Genomic DNA, 6,000 nt, shown 5'->3' on the forward strand with positions numbered 1-6,000 from the left:
AACGAGATTCAAAACCTTCAACTAAGGTGGGGAAACCTACCATACATTGGAAACCAGGACATTAGAGGGTATGATGAGACGAAATTCGCCGGAAATACTGCTCTTCCTCAGGAAGTATTGGAACTTGATACTCCAGTGGAATATTTCCAGTATTTCTTCACTAATGACATAGTGCAGTACATAGTCGAACAATCCAATCTGTATTCGATACAGTACCGACCCAATAAATGTGTAAATGTTAGTGCTGGAGAAATTGAACAATTTATTGGTACTGCCTTGTTTATGTCAGTCATTCAACTCCCAGCAACAAGACATTATTGGTGCAAATATCTTGGCCACCGTGCTGTGGGTGACATAATTAGTTGTAATCGATGGGAAGAAATAGTGTTTCATACACTTCTGTGATAACAGTAATCTAGTTCCTGCTGGTGAACCCAACCATGACAAACTTCTCAAAATTTACCCACTGCTAGACCAACTGCGTGAAAGACTGTTGCGAGTACTAAAAGAGGAATTCTTAGCTGTGGATGAACAGATTATTCCAACAAAATGCAGATCTTCACTAAAGCAATACAACCCCAGTAAACCACATAAATGGGGCTTCAAAGCTTTTGTCCTCATTGGAGTGTCAGGCTTAAGCTATGATTATGAAATTTTTGCTGGAGCTCAGAGTAATATCATAATACCTGGTTCTATGGATCTAGGAGCTAGCAGCAATGTTGTTGTGCGTCTTACACAAACAGTCCCATGACATATGAATCCCAAGTTAATTTTTGATAACTGGTTCACTGGTGTACCCTTGGAAGTGTATTTGCACAAGGAAGGTATACAATCACTAGGGACAGTCCGGTCCAATCAAGTACGTGCTTGCATTTTACCTAAGGAGGCAGCAATGAAGAAGAGTGGTCGAGGCAGCATGGAGGAAAAGATAGCAACAGTAGACGGTGTACAACTGTCAGTAGTCTCCTGGTTTGATAATAAAGTAGTCAACACTTTGTCAACTTATGTTGGATGCAAACCAGAAGGCGAGATCAAGAGGCTTTTCAGGAAGGACAATGACTATATGGGGGGGGGGTCTCGATCTATTATATTATATGCTAGGATATTACAGAATTCAAATCAGATCAAAGAAATGGTACTTGAAGATATTCTTTCATCTAGTTGACTTGACTTGTGTGAAAAGCTGGCTGTTATGGAGAAGAAGAATTACGGACTACATGCCCCTTGTTGATTTCAAGGTCGCAGTTGCAGAGGCCCTCTGTAAAACTGGGAAATCCTTATCCAAGAAACGTGGTAGGCCAAGCAATGAAATACAAAAACAGCTTGACTGCAAGAAGAAGAGAGGCCCTACAGCAGATCTTCCACAGCGTCAGGTGCGACTGGATGGGATAGATCACATGCCCATCTGGCTGGAAAACCGTGGTCGTTGCAAGTATCCAGAATGCAAGGGAAATCCTATATAGCGTGTATGAAGTGCAGTGCGACATTGTGCCTGAATAAGGAGAGAAATTGCTTCATCAAGTTTCATAATGAATAGAGAAAAATGAAAACAGAATTTGTGTTATTTTCTCAAAATATGTGTATTGTAATGAATAGAAAGTGTAATTGTTTTATATAAATACAGTTCTGCTAGTTCATGTACATATCTTATTGTATATTTTCCACATTGTGAATCATCAATGCACACCACAGTGAACTGTATAACGCCCCATTGAGTGGGAGCTCCTCAGCACCCTTGCACATTGCCTCGACACAGTTCCTTCAGATCCACAGTCAGATGATTAACCATCTCTCATCTGACTACAAGCAACATCTCCTCATCATCTTCAAATCGATCTACTGCAATGGCATCTATCTATCACAATGGTGGAAAAGCACCATCATTCCGGTGCTCAAACCCGGTCAAAACTCACTTGATGTGGATAGCTACCGGCCCATCAGCCTCACCAGCTTTCTTTGTAAGCTGCTGAAATGTACGATGTGTCAATGGTTGGGTTGGGTCCTGGAGTCACGTGGCCTACTGGCTCCATGTCAAGGCGGCTTCCACCAGGGTCGCTGTACCACTGATAATCTTGTGTCCCTCAAGTCTGCGTTCGGATCAGCCTTTTCCAGATGGCAACATCTAGTTGCCGTCTTTTTTGACTTGCGTAAAGCATACGACATGACCTGGCAACATCACATCCTTGCCACATTGTATGAGTGGCGTCTCCAGGGCCCGCTCACGATTTTTATCCAAAACTCCCTGTGGCTCCATACTATCAGTGTCCAAGTTGGTGCCTCCCATAGTTTCCCCCATATTCAGGAGAATGGCGTTCCTCAGGGCTCCGTATTGAGTCTCTCTCTATTTTTAGTGGCTATTAGCAGTCTAGCAGCAGCTGCAGGGCCATCGGTCTCACCTTCTTTGTATGTGGATGACTTCTGCATTTCGTACTGCTCCTCTAGTGCTGGTTTTCGACACCTGATTGACTTGGCTACCTCACCTTTGTCAGCCTAAGCAGAATGGCTGGCAGCATCTCAATGTGCTCCACTGCCTGAGCAACACCAACTGGGGTGCAGATCGCTCTATGCTGCTGTAGCTCTACAGAGCCTTTGCTCAATCCTGCCTTGACTATGGGAGTCTGGTTTACGGTCTGGTAGCACCCTCAGCATTGCGTTTACTCGACGCAGTGCACCACTGTGGCGTTCGCCTAGCAACAGGAGCTTTTAGAATGAGTCGAGTCCCTCCATTGAAGGTTAGGCATGCACAACTGTTTGCCAGTTACGTTGCACATGTTTGTAGTTCTCCTGCACATCCAAATTACAGTCTCCTTTTCTCAAGCATGGTGGTTGATCTCCCTCATCGAAAGCCCAGATCAGTGCTTAAGATTGCAGTTCACGTCCAGTCCCTTCTGTCTGGAGTCCTTCCTGTTACCACCTCTCCTCGAGGTCAAGGTCACATAAACCTCATTGGTGTACACCTAGGCCGCATATTCTTCTGGACCTTTCGCATGGCCCTAAGGACTCCGTTAACTCTGCGACCCTCCGCTATCACTTCCTCTCGATTCTCGAGATGTTCCGGGGCCATGAAGTGGTTTACACCGATGGCTTGATGGATGATAGTTATGTAGGCTTTGTGTATGTTCATGGAGGACATATTGAACAGCAGTCCTTTCCAGATGGCTGCAGTGTTTTCACTGTAGCAGGCTTTCTAGATTACTTGTATTATTCTGTTGCCTCGGATTCCACAAGTCCTGCAGAACATCACCTCCTTCCTTCTTGTAAGTGATGGAAGATCTTGTGGATGGCCTGGTTTCTCTTAAGGATACTGCACCCAAATTGCTTGAAGTGCCCATAGGAAACTTGAACACATCGGTATTTGCTAAATTTAAATCCACTCCAGCGTCCATGAGATTGCATTTACCTCTGCATTGTAGATTGTGCACGTCTTTGACAAGCACTCTGTAGGGATTTGATTGAGGAAAAACTACAGTATTTAGGTCTATCAGTGTAAGATGGCATATGGTGCTGGCATAAAATTTAATTTAAAAATTTGGAGTACTCTTTCTTTTATACTCCAGTAAATCTATATTGGTTTTTGGAGAGTTCAGGTTGGTAGTAGTGGATGGTTTGAAATAGAGGTATTTATTGATTGCTGCCCACAACCAAAGAAACAGGTCCTTACGAAAACTTGTGTAATAGTTCAATCTTCCCCGGAAACTTCACAACTACTGCAGACTGACTGCTGCCCACAAGGTCAAGGTTGTAGTTTACTCACGTGCAGGGATAATGGCTAACGTCTCCACTGTCCCATACGGTGAGAGTTTGGCAGCCAGAGTGGACACATTGATATGGGAGGTTCACGTTGTAACTACTGGTTTGTAACATCGCAATGACATAGATGCGTATGGCAGAGGCCATACAAGAGGTGTACAATAAGCTTTTGTTGACAAGAACTGGATTCAGGTTTCTGGATAGTTTCCATTCGTGAGTGGGAGAGCTAGAATACTGTATCTGTGACTCTTGAGAGACGTCAGAAATGGATGGTTTACTAGAAGTGCTTTCATACTGGTTATGGTAAGCACCTTTGCGATTTTCAATCTAATGTTGTATACCACAGACCTTACAATTTCTCATCAAATCACCCCTTACTGCTCAGCATTGTCTCTCTGAAGTGGTTACTCGCGGAACCCCTGGGAGTTTCTTTGTTGCTGTTGTGGTTTGGTGGTGTTTACTTGCTGCTGCTTCCCCACCTGCCAAAGCTACTTCTTCCTTCTGTCTGAGATTTCCATTTTTGACTATTGTGTGTGTGTGTGTCTCAGTTTGTGATGGTGAGTCAAATTTGCAACCCACAAGAGAATCTCTCTGTTGTGATCTAGCTAGTGTCCTTGGAACCCAACAGGCGGTCTTCCTCAACTATCTGTTATATACTGTATTTAAGTGAATCTAATGTGCCATAAAATGTAATGCAAACCCTAATTTTAAAAAGTATAATCATAAAAGAAAGAGTTTGTTGGCGCATCAATGGTAGGCTATTTTACGCAATGTATGTACACGCTGGCTATCAGTACAAGAATTTTTAAGTTACTCATTGTTAAGTGACAGTTTTTGTTAAGAGGAATGTCTGATTTGACTGCCTATTTGACATGTAAATGTACCATAAATTACAGATGTTACTCATGGTTATTCATTCATAATTGATGGTATCATTGGCTGAGTGTACAGCAGAAATATATTCATTTCCTTGTCTCCCATCAGCCTCAGTGTCATTCCAGAGCATATCATCTTCACTGCCATCTACCCCTCAGGGGCTCAGCATTTGTTTGCTGAGTATGGGCTTGGCTACCTGGGGTTCCTGAGGTGGGTACTGGTAAGCGCCACCAGTCCTCTGTCACCGTAAGCTTGGTCATACTTCAATGACCACCATGTGGCGCAGCAGTGGAATGTTGTGTGTTTTGGAGAATGGGGATCTTGGCTCCACCGCCTGGACTGCGAAGAAGGTACCCACCCCTCTCTCTCTCTCTCTCTCTCTCTCTCTCTCTCTCTAACCCTCATCAACCTCAAGGTGTGCTACATGCTGAGGTGGTGAGTGGCTGTTGAGGGGAAACAGTCTTTAGCGAGCAATCTCTGGGGCACCTGCCGCACCCCAGTTGAATCAGGCTTGCTCAGGCATGCAGGGCTCTGCTTGGGTCAATGGTTGTTTCCCTAGAGTCTTGTGGGATCCTTATGGAACTGTCTCATGGAACTACTACTACTGACAATGGGTGTACCGTCAGGCAACATCTACACCCACTCCTCAAAGAGAGCTCGGTTGGTCAGTCCTCCCAAAAAGAAGTCTCAGAGTAATAGGTCATTAGTGTGCTATAACACCTTCATTGTAATCAAGCGAAATGGGGGAAGCTTTGAGAAGATATCCCCTTTCTATATTAACAAGGCATTGGAAGGTATTGCTGGGTCTCTGAAAAGTCAAACGACTACTTGATGGAACGCTTTTGGTTGAAACTGCTAATTCCACCCAAATATCTAAGCTTCTGGGATGTAAGGCCGTAGGTGACTACCCAATCGAGGCTGAATTGCACAACACCCTGAACTATAGTAAGGGTGGGGTTACCTGCTCTGATATAATGGGATGGATCCTGTGGAGTTGCGTGAAGAGTGGAAGAATGTGGGTGTCACAGAGGTGCAGAATTATATGAGGAGAGTCAATGGCAAATTGGAAAAATCGGCAATGTTTATTCTAACGTTTAGTACTCCTGAATAACTGGAACATATCCTTGCCTGCTATATCCGCCTTAAGGTCTGCCCATTTGTTCCTAACCCCATGCAATGCTATAAATGTCAAAGATTTGGCCATACCACTACGGGATGTAACGGGAAGGCTACGTGTGGCAATTGTGGAGGCTCCGCTCACGAGCCAGGGACTTCTTGTACACTTCCTCCGAAATGTGTTAACTGCTCTGGGGATCACCCAGTGTGGAGCAAAAAGTGTGGGGTTTACAACGAGGAAAAGAAAATTCAAGAGTT

This window comes from Schistocerca piceifrons, chromosome 3 (genome assembly GCF_021461385.2).
Source record: "Schistocerca piceifrons isolate TAMUIC-IGC-003096 chromosome 3, iqSchPice1.1, whole genome shotgun sequence".
Classification (NCBI taxonomy): Eukaryota; Metazoa; Arthropoda; class Insecta; order Orthoptera; family Acrididae; genus Schistocerca; species Schistocerca piceifrons.